This window comes from Salvia splendens, chromosome 10 (genome assembly GCF_004379255.2).
Source record: "Salvia splendens isolate huo1 chromosome 10, SspV2, whole genome shotgun sequence".
Lineage (NCBI taxonomy): Eukaryota > Viridiplantae > Streptophyta > Magnoliopsida > Lamiales > Lamiaceae > Salvia > Salvia splendens.
This window is the reverse complement of record NC_056041.1, coordinates 25,819,164-25,835,990: the sequence shown is the minus strand read 5'-3', so window position 1 is coordinate 25,835,990 and position 16,827 is coordinate 25,819,164. Positions and strand designations below refer to the sequence as shown.

At 33.3% G+C, this 16,827-nt stretch overlaps 2 long non-coding RNA genes across 2 annotated transcripts; both read right to left on the bottom strand.

The window, feature by feature from the left end:
* Nucleotides 1-3,653: 3,653 nt before the first annotated feature.
* LOC121751498 lies at nucleotides 3,654-4,979 on the bottom strand. Its single transcript, XR_006040100.1, has 3 exons — nucleotides 4,938-4,979; nucleotides 4,344-4,406; nucleotides 3,654-3,754 (listed from the first exon to the last, which is right to left on the bottom strand). It is a non-coding gene; the product is annotated as an uncharacterized LOC121751498 (long non-coding RNA).
* Nucleotides 4,980-11,528: 6,549 nt separating this feature from the next.
* Nucleotides 11,529-12,733, bottom strand: LOC121751495. Its single transcript, XR_006040098.1, has 4 exons — nucleotides 12,690-12,733; nucleotides 12,373-12,436; nucleotides 12,149-12,221; nucleotides 11,529-11,706 (listed from the first exon to the last, which is right to left on the bottom strand). It is a non-coding gene; the product is annotated as an uncharacterized LOC121751495 (long non-coding RNA).
* Nucleotides 12,734-16,827: the final 4,094 nt, after the last annotated feature.

Here is a 16,827-nt window from a genome sequence, read left to right as displayed (position 1 = left end):
TATATATAAAATATGCAATTTATAAATACGTGCCACACATACTATAAACATTAAACACAGTATTAATACACAAACACAATATAAATAAAATAGACTACACACTAAATGGACTACACATACTACACGCATTATATACAAAATACACACTAGTACATAGTATAGACAAAATACACAATACACATTATACATACTATACACAAGACACATACTAAATACAAATATTCTGAACACACTACACATACGCGGCACATACTACAAACATTACACACACTATAAATAAAATATACAAAACACTTGCACAACATACATACATACATACACACATAGCGCGCACACTACACATACATACATAAAATACACTATTTATACACTACCCAACAAATGCAAAAATAAAATACATAATTTATACATACGTGTTACATACTACAAATATTAAACACGGTATAAAAAAATACACAAACAGAATAAATAAAACACACACGCACACATAGCACACACACTAAAAATACGTACATAAATTACACTATTTATATACTACACGACAAATGCATAAATAAATACACAATTTATACATACATGTTTCATACTACAAACATTAAATAAGTTATAGATAAATCACAAACGCAATAAATAAAATACACATGCACACACTATACACAAATAACCATACTACATAATATAAAAAAAATTAACACGCACTGTGCATTGTATACATACAATACATCATAGCACAAAGTACAAAGTATATACAACACTCAAATACGCACACTTTATACACATACATATTAAACAATCACTACACATACACGCTATACACAAAATAAATATAGAGAATACAAACATTATAAAAACACCACTCATACACCGCACATATTTATATACACTATACAACAATTATACATATAAAATACACAATTTATACATACATACCACATTCTATAAACATTAAACATAGTATAAATAAAATACACAAACACAAAAAATATATAAAATACACAAACACTAAATGGACGATAAAACACACACAAATAAATAAAATACACTACACACTTGAACTTCACATACCACACGCATTATACACAAAATACACACTAGTACACAATTCACAAAATAAACTCACTAAACACAGTACACAAGAAAATAACACACTTTACACACAATATATAGACAAAATACACTTTTTATACACTATACAATGCACACATAAAAACACAATTTATACCAATGTCACACATACTACAAACATTAACCACGGTATAAATAAAATACACAAAGACAATATAAATAAAACACACATACACACTACATCTACATAAAATACACATATAAATAAAATACATGCGTTGCAAACATAGATGCACACTACATAAATTGTACATAATACTAAAACTATACACAAAATATACACTCATACACAATAAATAAACTGAACACGCTAATAGAAAATAACACACAAAACATACTCAATGTACACTATACACGCAATATACATGCACTGCACACACAATTCACACAAAGTATACATACACTACACAAAGTATTCCTAAACATACTATACAGCACATAAAATTCACGCACTATACACAAAATACACTACACGTAAAAAATTGACACACTATAATCAAAATACACATAGTGTCCTCACACAACAAAACACACTACACTACATACACTATACACAAAATACACACATTGCTTGCACTGCACAAATACACACACTTTACAGATACATACAACAAAAAACACTACACACTACACAAAATACATACAGAAAATACAAACACTATAAACACACTTCATGATGAATGACAGATAATTTGAAGCATCTGAGACGACATCTGCCAAGAGCTTTGTATTAAGCTCCAGTTGCCCCTTCCGGTAACTTGCCTTGGAAGAAGTATTTATCTGTCTTGAATCTATACCAAGTTTTTTTTCAGCAATGCAAGAACCTATACAAAACAAATGACCATGATAGCACCAAGTAAGACAAAAATGAATAAAATGAGAACGGTTCATATGTATTGCAGGCAAGGGTTACCTCGAGCTAACAGACTTTGCCAGTTGTTGTGTTGCAAAAGCTGCAATAGTAAAAATCACACTTACTTTAAAGAATTAAGGGTCTTTTCATACAACCACACCAAGAACAAGTACAAGACATTACTAATAAGTAGTTAAAAATCACAATAAAAAGTTGGAAAATAATTCGGTTTATTTTCAGAGCACAAAACTTGTTTTTTTTAATGTAATTGTAACAATAGATCTAAAGGGTCTGGGAAATCTTTTTCTAGTATAAATGCAATGAACATTTATCTCTCTACAGTTATGACAAAAACTGCATGATGCTTTGATTTTAGAAACCAATACCTCAAGTCCAACAGAGTGTGCCATATCCTGAGTTGCTCCACCTCATCCAGGTATGATACACTTTCAGCTTCACAGAGTTGCAAAAGCTGCTGCAGAAAAATTCACTTACTTTAAAGAATTAAGGGTCTGTTCTTACAACACCACCAAGCACAAGTACAAGCACATAAAAATTTTAAGGTGTGTTAACTTTACCAACAGTTGTAAGATTTAAAGACATATATCAACTTATATTAATTGTAAAGTGCACTCACAATAGATAAAGCTTTAGATTTTAGGCGGGAGATAGCAACCATGTATGAGGAAATATTTTCATAGACGATAACTTTAAGTTTATAACGGCCTGAACCAGAATCAGAACTCCTCCATTGCACCACTCGTCCTTAATTAATAAATATGTCACAGGGAAGAAAACAAATAATAAAGAAACAAAAGGGGAAGGGGAAAGGAAAAGGAGAAAGTAACCGGGAAGAATTAAGAAAGAATTCAGAAGTGTGAGATTTTAGTTAACTAGTGGGATAAAGTTAAATGTGCTATTAATAGAACTTGCAATTGCTAACTCGTAACAAGGAAGAAAATCCTCATAGTAAAAGCATGGGAAAACCAAAAGGATCAAAATAAAGTGAAAACAGGGACTTAAAATTTATAAGACAGCTACATCCAATCACCTCTATGGTAGTTTCTCTTCTCATAGTTGTAAAACCAGTCCCAATGTAAATGTAATCCATAAAGCGCACAGTGAGAGAGAGTAGCACAGTTAAACCTGATAATTTACTTGTTGAGGTTGATCTAGAAGACCGTAGTAAATCCGATGAGGTTGATTGTATTGACAGCAAAGCACCACTGAGTGACTGCATTGTAGGTTTCATGTAATTAGGAGTGAACTCAGAGAACTTGGTGGTCTCTGTTGCAGCGGGATCGAAGAGGGAATTGCTAATCGAGAAAATATGATGTTGGGTCCGATCAGAGAATATGGTGGGCGTGCAATCTGAAAACAAAAGGACAAAATGTTATTAGTTGTTAAATATTACTATAAAGCAGCATACCCTGATTGAAATGGAAAATTACTAAATCATTTAACCTGGGGAACAAAGTAATGAAGGTTTGCAATCACTTTAATCAACAACGACGTTCTCTGATGAGCATAAGATGAACGAGGTACACTGCATGGGGTGAATTCAAATTTATATGTATATATACATTGACGACTTAAGGTGTTTAAGACCCATGCAATAGTTGTAACTGACTAATTTGGTGAAATAAGAATTAATGAGGATGCAGATAATACATACTTTAATGGTGCATCCTCATCACAAACTAGAACGTTAGACGAGCACTAGCCAGATACAAACTCTCCATGAGGGAGTAGAGAGATTGCTGCTAAAGCTTCTTTCTGAAGGAACACATTTGTAGGGTCAGAACAAAAAATGCATGATTTCCTTGAGAAAAGATTATAACAATTGATGAATCAAAAGAATTGATGTGTATAGTATAGCATACCAATTTCCATTTACTCTTGAGACATAAAACGTCAAATAAAACAAATAACTAACAATCATACATTGACAAATAGCTTAAACTCTTCTTACTAATCATTTGTCTCTTTGCAATGACAAAAACCAAATGAGGAAATGAAGTCACTTGAACAGTTCGTGGTAGTTTTTCAATTAGACGATCAAAATGACAAAAATATGCTGGTAAACTTACAAACTCATTCTATGTGCTAAGTGACTTGTGAACATAGCAACTACAGTTTAGGAAGCCCTCTTTATTCCATTTCACAAAATACCATTAAAAAAAATTAGTTGGTTAGGTTTAAGTTCAGAAATTTGCCACTAGATCCACAAGCACACACATACTTGCAAATAACATGCAAAATACAAATAAGATAGTCCCCAGACTACATAGTACAAACATTTAAGATAAGATAAGCATGGAGGTGATCATCAAGTCTAAGTTATTGCAGGTGCTCAAACTCTTACCTTTTCATTTGAAAGTAACTTTCATAAAATTAGCATCCATTTGTTAAAACAAGCAATTTTATCCTGAAAAAACAGATATTAAGATGCCAAGATTTGACAACCAATGGGGTTTATATATCAAAGAAACACTAATATAGCACATATTTGTACAGGCATATGAGACAGAAAAATAGGATACTATGTATATATTATTTATAAAGTAGTAAGACAGCAAACAGTGGATTAGAAAAAGTAGAAAAACGTCAGGCACGGTATAACTCACAAAAATATAATATATTTAACAGGTTAATTTTAAATCTGCAAAATGTAGCAAAGAATGAATTAAATAAGTAGAAAAATATAGGTGCAACAACCAAGAAGCAGAAGATCAAGCAAAGCAAGCTCAAAAATCAATAAATAGACTTGTGCCTTCAATTTTCCACCCTTTCCACCCATTCCTTTTATGTTAAGAATGCAGTCGTCCCCTACCACCCTCGACCTTCGGATCGACTAAGTACTTTCTAGTCTATTTATGCACTAGGAACTATCACGGAAAACACCTTAGTTGCACAAGAGATAACATTTGCAAGAATGAATCTAAATGCTTAGAGAGACCTTCAAATCGACTACAAGTAACAGTAGAATATGCTGAATTATCTCAGTAGCCTCAAAGCAGCATGATTGCTCTGTAATATGACTCAAATGGAAAGTTTTTCCTGCATACAACCAAGAAAAGGGTTACAGGTTTAGTGCAACATGTAGAAGAATTCCAAGGAGATCAAAATAATTAACTGTTGTATGCCACACCTTCCCCCCGTTTCTTATAATTTAAAAACTCAGTCGCCACCTACCACCCCCGACTTTCAGATCGACTAAGTACATTCTACTCTATTTATGCACTAGGAACTATCACAGAAAACACCTTAGTTGCACAAGAGATAACATTTGAAAGAATGAAACTAAATGCTTAGAGAGGCCTTCAAATAGGACACGAGAATATGCTAAATTATATCAGTAGCTTCAAACGCAACAGAATTGGCACACAGCTCAGTAATCTAAATCAAACAGAAATTCTTTCCTGCATACAGCCAAGAAAAGGGTTACAGGTTCAGTGCAACAGGCAGAAGAATTCCAAGGACACAAAAATAATAAACTGTTGTATATATTCCACTTCCTACAACTAAACAAAAAATTATACCTAAATGTATGTACAAAGAAGAGAATAATAACCACACATCCTGGTATCGTGAAGATATCGTGTTTTCAGAATTAGACAAAAGACTAACTCCAATTTTATCGTGTATCGACAAGTGTGAGCATCAGAAAGATTTTGCAGTAGTTCTTCAGCTTTAGTATGAATGACACACTTAATATCGAACTAAAGTTAGGTTTAATAAATATATGTTTGACTATTGAAGCAAATATTGGTTGCAGCTTTATACCCTTCAACTCGCTGGAATAAATATTGAGGTGGTCAAAACTAAACTGGATCAGTAATACTCAATGAGACTAGGGACAAACTTCCCAATCTGCAAGCTTCCTCAAAGCATCTAAATCAGCTCGTAAAGCAATACCCAGCATAAGGTGAGTCGCACGTTGATGCTTAATGACTGATCCTGGAGCAGAAGCATTCACAAAGGATAAACATTATAGGCAAGCTAAAAATTGTAGAACAGGGTAACATTACAACTAACATAGTTAGTTTGAACAGTATTTTACTACACTATTTATATGGGATCATGTTCACTCAGTAAAACAGAATTTGTTGCATCAATCATAATCATCAAACGGACATGTAAATATAACAAACTCAAACATAGTAAACTATGTATAAAACTACCTAACTGGCATATAAGAGATATTAAGTCAATAAAAACTGTTCAGGAACTTAACCAAACAGATCAATTCAACAGAAAAAATAATGCCATCAAATATATAGAAAACGTAGTCTAGATTCCATAAATTGTAACTAAAATATGAGAAAGATCGGTTACCCTGCCACAGTAGTGGAAACACTAACCTCATAGAAAGTATCTTACTTGACACTAATTGAATGCTCAACTAGCTTCCAAGGCCCATGATTTCTTTTTTAGATGCTAGTGAAGCAAATCGAATACCAAAGTAAAAACTAAAAAGAAAATATGTCTAGTAAGTACTTGGGAAAGAGCTTGTAAAAACATATATTAAGATGACAGGATTTGACAATCAATGGGGTTTATATATCAAAGAAACACTAATATAGCACATGTATGTACAAGCATAAGAGACAAAGAAAAATAGGATACTATGTATGTATTAATTATAAAGTAGTAAGATAGCAAATAGTGGATTAGAAAAAGTAGAAAAATGTTAGGCACAGTATAAATAATTAATTAAGATAGCGAGAATATATATATATATATATATATATAACAGATTAATTATAAAGCTGCAAAATGCAGCAAAGAATGAATCAAATAAGCAGAAAAATATAAGCGCACCAACCAAGAAACAGAAGATCAAGCAAAGCAAGCTCAAAAATCAATAAGTAGACATGTGCCTTCATTTTTTCCACCCTTTCCCCCCGCTTCTTTTAAGTTAAGAACACAGTCGCCCCCTACTACCCTCGACCTTCAATCGACTAAGTACTTTCTAGTCTATTTATGTACTAGGAACTATCATGGGAAAAAACTTAGTTCCACAAGAGATAACATTTGCAAGAATGAATCTAAATGCTTAGAGAGGCCTTCAAATCGACTAACAGTAACACGAGAATATGCTGAATTATCTCTGTAGCCTCAAACGTAGCATGATTGCTCTGTAATATGACTCAAACAGAAAGTCTTTACTGCATACACAACCAAGAAAAGAGGGTTACAGGTTTAGTGCAACTTGTAGAAGAATTCCAAGGTGACAAAAATAATAAACTGTTATGTGTATTCCACATCCTACAACTAAACAAAAAATGATCTAAATGTATGTACAAAGAAGAGAATAACTAACCACACATCCTGGTATCGTGAAGATATCGTGTTATTCAGAATTAGACAAAGAAGTCCAACCCCAATTTTATCAGGTATCCACATGTTTAGAGAATCAGAAAGATTTTGCAGTAGTTCTAACATTCCAACATTCAATTTTGATTGATAGATTAAATTGTTTTCATTAAATATATACTACCATCTTTCCTGTCATCTTAACAAGATCAGTCTTACCTTCCTACCTTCCTTTTCTGGTATTAAAATTCTTTTTTATTAAGCGTATTCCCTACAAAACAGTGTGAATCATTTGCATATCATATAAGACCCCGAGCAAATTAAGTGTTATTTAAACATGGTTTTTAACATGATTTTCAAATCTTAAGCGAAAGGAAGGAAAAGTTTAATATCATAGAAAAAAGAGAGTTTCTTTTGTTTCTTTTATCATCACTAGAAAAGGTAAGTACTACATCACAAGAAAAGTTACATAAGATGATCTCTTACAAAAACAGTGTGAATTATTTGTAAATCATATAAGACCCCGAGCAAGAAGATTGTCAGTCTTAGATTTTCCGAAACAGGCAGGCAGTACTTTAAAAAGTACAGAATGCAATCATGCACATAATGAATAACTATGGTGAGTTAAGCAAGTTTATTAAAGAAAAAATAAAGTGCAGCTTTAAGAAGCAGCATTGTGACCATCTGCTAGAATGTTTAATTATCTAAATTGCAATATAAGAAATATAGGACATGAAGAAATAATCAATGCCCGATTTCAGCAGGGAAGGAAGGCATATATTCAAATTACCTCAGCAGTTGTACATCATCTACATTCAAAAATCCTGGAACTAAAGACTCTACATGACAAAACAGTGAACCTACATGCTTACTAATCATTTGTATCTCTTTGCAAGGACAAAAACCAAATGAGGAAATGAAGTCACTTAAACAGTTCGTGGTAGTTTTTCAATTAGATGATCAAAACGACAAAAATATGCTGGTAAACTTACAAACTCATTCTATGTGCTAAGTGACTTGAGAACATAGCAACTACAGTTTAGGAAGCCCTCTTTATTCCATTTCACAAAATACCATTAAAAAAAATTAGTTGGTTAGGTTTAAGTTCAGAAATTTGCCACTAGATCCCACAAGCACACACATACTTGCAAATAACATGCAAAATACAAATAAGATTGTCCCCAGACTACATAGTACAAACATTTAAGATAAGCATGGAGGTGATCATCAAGTCTAAGTTATTGCAGGTGCTCAAACTCTTACCTTTTCATTTGTAAGTAAATTTCATAAAATTAGCATCCATTTGTCAAAACAAGCAATTTTATCCTGTAAAAACAGATATTAAGATGCCAAGATTTGACAACCAATGGGGGTTTATATATCAAAGAAACACTAATATAGCACATATTTGTACAGGCATATGAGACAGATAAATAGGATACTATGTATATATTATTTATAAAGCAGTAAGACAACAAACAGTGGATTAGAAAAGGTAGAAAAAACGTCAGGCACGGTATAACTACAAAAATATGGAGTATTATATTTAATAGGTTAATTTTAAATCTGCAAAATGTAGCAAAGAATGAATTAAATAAGTAGAAAAATATAGGTGCAACAACCAAGAAGCAGAAGATCAAGCAAAGCAAGCTCAAAAATCAATAAATAGACTTGTGCCTTCAATTTTCCACCCTTTCCACCCGTTCCTTTTATGTTAAGAACTCAGTCGCCCCCTACCACCCTCGACCTTCGGATCGACTAAGTACTTTCTAGTCTATTTATGCACTAGGAAATATCACGGAAAACACCTTAGTTGCACAAGAGATAACATTTGCAAGAATGAATCTAAATGCTTAGAGAGGCCTTCAAATCGACTACAAGTAACAGTAGAATATGCTGAATTATCTCAGTAGCCTCAAAGCAGCATGATTGCTCTGTAATATGACTCTAATGGAAAGTTTTTCCTGCATACAACCAAGAAAAGGGTTACAGGTTTAGTGCAACATGTAGAAGAATTCCAAGGAGATCAAAATAATTAACTGTTGTATGTATTCCGCTTCCTACAACTAAACAAAAAATTATATGTAAATATATGTACAAAGAAGAGAATAACTAACCATACATCCAGGCATAGTGAATATATCATGTTCTTCAGTATTAGACAAAGCAAGTCCAACCCTAATTTTATCAGGTACCGACAAGTGTAGAGCATTAGAAAGATTTTGCAGTAGTTCTTCATTGATGGCTTTAGTATGAAATGACACACTAAATATCGAACTAAAGTTAGGTTTATAAAAATAAATGGTTGAATATTGAAGCAAATATTGGTTGCAGCTTTATACCCTTCAACTCACTGGAATAAATAGTGAGGTGGTCAAAATTGAACTGGAGCAGTAGTACGCTACCCTCCATTCCATCCATTGTATAATAAAAAGTTAAACAATTACACACACACATCAAATACCCCCCAAACATAAGTCTTGCTCGCCCTCAATCAAGTTAGACAATTAGGCACATTTACAAGACATTAGATAATCCTCTACTTCAAGTCACGTCAAATCACACGAATCATTTAGAGAAATTAGGTTGACCCCGAATTCACTCTCGGGTAAGACTTTAGAACAAGAATTGTACACGAACTAATTCCCTAAGAGCTAGGCATCCAATGCTTCAATGTAAGTTCGATTTATGTCTTGGGAGTCTCAAACCATCGTCACTAATTCATAAAGAGAATTTCTTCCGGCTATTCTTTATTTTAAGCACATAAGATCTTTCTCCCAAACTCAAGCGAAATTCATCGCTCACAAGTCAATATGATGCATAAATCAAAAGGTCTTATTCATTTGGATGTAATGGGGCTTATGGTAAAGGTGTGATCATATTTGGTTAAGTAGCTTATCACATTCTTAAAATACTAGCACATCTATCAAGGAATCCTTCACAACATCCTTCACATCTCACTCAATGCGTGCAAAATTCTGACAACTCAACACCCCAAACTTGAGATTTTTCTACCATCTAAGCAAAGTCATCTTATTCTTTTGAGCATATTTCTGTTTTTTGCTCGATTTTTTTTTCTAGCCTTGGCTTTTTTTTTACACTTGAAAGGCTGCCTTTTTATTTTATTTTTTTTACTAGCCTTGGCTTTTTTTTACACATGCAAGGCAGCCTTTTTATTTTATTTTTTTTCTAGCCTTGGCTTTTCTTACACATATAAGGCTGCCTTTTTTTTTCTAGCCTTGGCTTTTTTTTACACATTAAAGGCTGCCTTTTTATTTGATTTTTCTTTGAAGACACAACTTTTTTCACTTTCTATCTCAATATGAATGAATACCACCTGATGAATGTTCCAGGACTTCCATCTTTTACTTGCCACCATAAATACCCTCCCAAGAATGTGCTAGCATTTTAATTTTAGTGACTAGGGTAGAAAATATAGGCTAACAAATGGATATAATAACTAGGCTAATATAGTGACTTCAAAATTTTCAGCAAAGAAATTAGGCTTTTGGGGCTCAAACGGGCTCACTAGGGGTTTATGTAGGGTTAGGCATGTGATAATTTGGATATGAGGCTTTTTTTCCTATTGCCTAAATCATTTTTATGCACCAATATCAACAAGATTGCAACTCATAAAGCTCTCATTCAGTCGATCGGCCCTATGGCTTTTTCAATTAATTTTTCAAAACCGGAATAGTTCTCTCTCCTTAGCTCAAGAAATCGGGCACCAAAGAACACTCTTGTCACTTTATCTGAAGCACGGGAAACCTAGTTCTCCAGAAGTTAGTAAGCAACAACAAGTTTACAAACCAACCCTTGAGAGAAATGAAGTCTACACTAATAACCCATAAAAAAGTGGTGAAAGTAGTGACAATCAATAGAGAGAAAATCTTGCATGCATGCACAAATAGCAAGTGGTGAAACTTTGTCCATCGAAGCATTTCATCCTCAGTACAGAGTAGCATAGTACAAGGGCAATTTTTGGATATTTATGAAGCTAATATCCGTTGTTTATCAATTGGTGATGTGTATGAAATCATTAAAAACTAGGGAGATGCACATATTAGAGAGCCATTGCAGACAACCTCTCAGAAATTTACTCTTAATCATAACATGTCAATAAAAAAAACATTTAAATTCTCTATAAAATCAACATCAATTACAAAAAAAACATTTAAATTCTCTAAAAAATCAACATATCAGGCATGTATAAGAATAAACAGCAGTTAGGCACTCATGTATAAGTAGGAAACATCACAAGTTGAATATATTATACGAGTTTGAATGACACCCGAAAAAGATGAGAAGTAGAGTTACCAGAATCCTCAAAGACCAAGATTTGATGACTACAATAAAAGCTCGGATTTCCTACCGGCTGGAAACCTGGTACCTTCTCACATACTAAAATGCTGAAAGCAAACCTCTACCAGTATATCTTTATCAGAACAAAAAACATAATACTCTGTCAATTTAGATCATCTTCGAAACTTTCCAACATTCAATTTTGATAGATCGATTAAATTGTTTTCTTTAAATATATACTGCCATCTTCCCTGTCATCTTTACAAGATCAGTCTTACCTTCCTTTTCTGGCCTTAAAATTCCTTTTTATGAAGCGTATTCCCTACAAAACAGTGTGAATCATTTGCATATCATGTAAGACCCCGAGCAAAATAAGTGTTATTTAAACGTGGTTTGTATTAACATGATTTTCAAATCTTAAGCGAAAGGAAGGAAACGTTTTATATCATAGAAAAAAGAGAATTTCTTTCATTTTCTTTTATCATCACGAGAGAAAATAAGTACTACATCACAACATGAGATGATCTCTTACAAAAAAAATGTACCTACTCTTTTTTTCATCAGGGCCGGGAGTTCAATATAGGAAGCTAGTTGCTCCTGCAGTCCACCTGTTCCCAAGCTCCTGCAAGAAGAAACAAACTTCATTAAAATCTTATCAAGAAGAAAACAGATATGATTATGATAAAAAAATATATAAAAAAAAAAACAGATGCACTTAACATTTTATGGAAAAAGATGAATGACATCCATAGGTTAAGCTAGAGAGGTTTTACATGGACTAAATGATCTTCCGATGCAGCACGAACGATTCGGCACTCAAACTAACTTACAAATAACCTACAAAGAAGATTGTCAATCGTAGATAGCCTTAAAATTACATAAAGTACAGAATGCACTCGTGCACATAATGAATAACTATGGTGAGTGAAGCAAGTTTATTAGAGGAAAAAAAGGTGCAGCTATAAGAAGCAACATTGTGATCATCTGCTAGAATGTTTCATTATCTAAATTGCAAAATAAGAAAGGTAGGACGTGAAGAAATAATCAATACCCGATTTAAGCATGGAAGGAAGGCATATATTCAAATTACCTCAGCAGTTGTACATCATCTTCATTCAAAAATCCTGGAACTAAAGATTCTGCATGACTTAACAGTGAACCTACATGCAATTGAGTATTAGAATATAGAGATGTACTACTACTTGATTAACCAAGGGAAGAGTTAGAACCAGGCATACATAAGTTCTTGCTAATTGTGGACACTTTGTCATCTGATAGTTTCTAATAGTCCTTCTCTATGAACCAAATGAACATGTTGAGAAACAGATCCTTCTCATCTGGGATTGAAACAAATGTTATTAGTTGTTAAATATTACTATCAAGCAGCATACCCTGATTGAAACCAAAAATTACTGAATCATTTACCCTGGTATACATTAGGAACAAAGCAATGAAGGTTTGCAATCACTTTAATCAACAAAGACGTTCCCTGATGAGCATAAGATGAACATGGTACACTGCAAGGGGTGAATTCAAATTTATGTGTCCATATACATTGACGATATAGGGTGTTTAAGACCCACGCAATAGTTGTAACTGACTAATTTGGTGAAATAAGAATTATTGAGATGATGTAGATAATACATACTCTAATGGTGCATCCTCTTCACAAACTAGAATGTTAGACGAGCACCAGCCAGATACAAACTCTCTAGAGGGAGTAGAAAGATTGTTGCTAAAGCTTCCCTCTGAAGGAACACAATTGTAGGGTCAGAAAAAAAAATGCACGATTTCAATTTCAATTTACTCTTGAGACATAAAACGTCAAATAAAACAAATAACTAACCATCATACATTGACAAATAGCTTAAACTCATTTGTATCTCTTTGCAATGATAAAAACCAAATGAGGAAATGAGTCTCTTCTATATTATTCTCTCTCTTAATTTACTTTCCCCTTTAACTATTTATTACGATTTTTACAAAACATGTGCGAAAAACGAAAGGGGTCATCTTAACTGGACGGAGGGAGTAGTATATTCACAGTTAATGGTGTTCAAGTAATGGACGGAGGGAGTAGTATATTCACAGTTAATGGTGTTCAAGTAATAAAACGCTGAAGCCTTGCAGTAGTATAGTCATAGCCATAGCGTACAAGACACTCTTCCAAACTAGAAAAATCCCTATATGTACCAACACAGAACAAACCACGATACTTCAATTCAATTTACAATTCAATTACACAGAACAAACCACGATACTTCAATTCAATTCAATTCAATGTTGTAGATGAAAGAACATCCAGTGGTTACGAGTTTAGGTTTCGTACCTGGAGACTCATGGTGTATTAGAATGTTTGAGCTTACATGTCGCATTAAGCATTTGACACTGTCATTTGAAGTGAAAATAGCTGTTTATTTTGCACTTTGGAATTTATAAATTGAGAACATTTAAGATGTCAAATTTGTTTTCATTTCTGTGGAGTTGTAAAGGAGATTTGATACATATGTTGTTTAAAAATTCATTTACTTGAACTACTGCTACATTGCAGGCTGAGCCTTCTCCGACCACGGGTTCCTTTTTCAAGCCTCAGTTGATGCAAGCATATGTTGAAAATGCAGCAATTCTATTTGAGAAAAAATCCACCAGTGATAATGTTGTAGATGAAAGAACATCCAGTGGTTACGAGTTTAGGTTCGTACTGGAGTTAGTTCCACATCAGGATTATCTTCTGCAGGAATTTCGGTAATGCACCAAAACTTTCCTTTAAGTCTTAAGATAACTCTTATTTTTGGTGTAGTTTTCAAAATAAGCCGCATGTGCTCAAACAATTGAATGGGTTGCAAAATGATTTTAAATTATGTTTCGTAAGTGCATGTTGAACTTATGATTGTAGAACCTGCCTTTCAAATGGAAAACTGATCGATCTTTTGATAGATTTTAGGACTTTGTGTCCTTTTTTCCCTATATTTTGATGGATTAAGGATAATTATTTTTATGTGTCTCGTTCTCGTGCACAAACATATGAATATAGTTTGGCTTCTATGGTTTGACATGGTCAAAAAGGTTACACATTCAGAGTGAAGATCAATTTATTAGGATCAGTGAGTTCTGATCCTCCCTCTAGTTATCCAAGGTCTTCATATCTCACTGGATACCTTTTTTTTGGGGTGTAAAGGTTCCTGTAGGAATAAATCAAAACGGACTAGTCACTCATCAAGATCAGCAATATTCTCAGTCTGCTACACCCTCTTTTTTAGCACAACAATATTCTCATGCTGTAGCTCAACAGAATTCATCTGTCTATGATAGTATTGATGAATCATATCAAGGACCACACTACAATACATGTCAATAGCCTACGTATCAAATGTCAACAACTTATAGCAAATTGCAACAACTTGTCAACAATTGTATAAAGAGTGAACAACTCAAAAAACAAATCTTATAATTAAAAAAGAACAAGAATTTTTTTTCTTTTTTTTCCTCTTTACCTAGCTAGTTGGAGTTTGATTACTCTATGAATAATAAATAAGCGTTTCTTGCTAAGTCCACTCTTGGAATTAATAAGATGTTAATTAATTAATTGGCATTTCTATCTTAAGCGCGGAAAATGAACGACAAACAAACGGAAACCCGGATTACTTATAATTTCGGATTTGGATGGGCAGTGCAATATTACTTCTGTAGTGGCTGCTCGTAATATTCCAATATAAGCTTGTATTAAATTGTGGGTTCAATTTAATTAGTAAAAAGCTAATTGGGGGATGTCATATCCAAAACCTTCCATAGATCCCTGATTGGGTACAATATGTGACTTAATATAAATAGGAGAATAAATGAGACAGAAAATACATTTAATTTTATTGCTAATTTTCGTTCCCCTCTCCTATACTGTGAGGGACGAAATTTTCCCTTCAGCTCTCCTCCGTGAGATAGAATTTTCGTCTTCTTTATTTAAGTCCTAGTATTCTGGTGAGATCCGCCCACACTGATATCAGCATACACTCCGGGAACCAGTCAGAAGATTCGTGGTCTTGTACTCAACATCTTCACGTGGAGAAGGCGCGAGCTATCTTTGATTATTTAGAGAATCCACAAGGTAAAATGGCTAATCCGTAGAAAACATGTTTTAGGTTTCAATTACACTAAAACATGATTTAATTCAAGTTATGAGCATGATACATGAGATAATTGCACGAATAGAATTTGTCTAAATAATCTGCTAAATAGATCAAAATTATTATGTAATTGATTTATGTACGCTTCCGCTGCCAACCCCTTCAATCATCACATCTAAAATCAGTTGATGCGTGCTTCTCTAAAGAGCATATTGACCTTTGAAGCTTCAATTCTGAAATTTGGATTTAAACGGCATTTATTCCAGCACATCAAGGTGAATTTGGAGCGGTGTATCGCATGCTCGCAGTATCTTTTAGTAGTACTTCATTAGTCCAACTCAGGATGTCCACATTTCCTTTTAATTTGCCTCACTCCAACTTTCTAAATTTGAAAATAAATTCTTCTCTCAATTTTTCCCATTAAAATATTCAATTACTACTTTTTTTACTTATTCCACATAATAATTCCTAAAATCTCATGGCACTCAAGAATGTAGACATATATAGAGGGACAAAACGAGTACTTCCTCCGTTCCACAGTATTAGAGGCATTTCATTTTGAGCACTCGTTTTGAAAAAATGATAATAAATGATTAAAGTAGAGAAAAAGTAAACTAAGATAGAGAATAATATAGAGAACAGTATTATCTACCATATTCTCTATCTTACTTTATTATTTCTCTACTTTAACCATTTATTATCATTTTTTCAAAACGAGTACTCCAAATGAAATGCTTCTATTACTTTGGAACGGATAGAGTAGTTTTTATTAAATTCTAGTTACCTCCGTCGATCATTCTTTAAATGCACGCCTTCTCAAAACGGACAATCCTCTACTATTTATTCTTCCTTTCTCCATAACTATCCACATAAGAAACTATAAAAAAAACGCTGATACCAGGGGACAGAAAGTTTGGATAAAGAAACTTGAGCTCGTAACATCCTAATAAAAAATTAAAATTATTTCTGATAATATATATTCGGCAACAATTTTAAAGCCCCATAAGTATTCTTCCAAGGTTTTGCTGACATTAGTTAGAGGCATTTACCGGTGGCATCTCAAAGTTATGAGCGTCTCTATTTCCATACAGATTCAACCCGCCATTT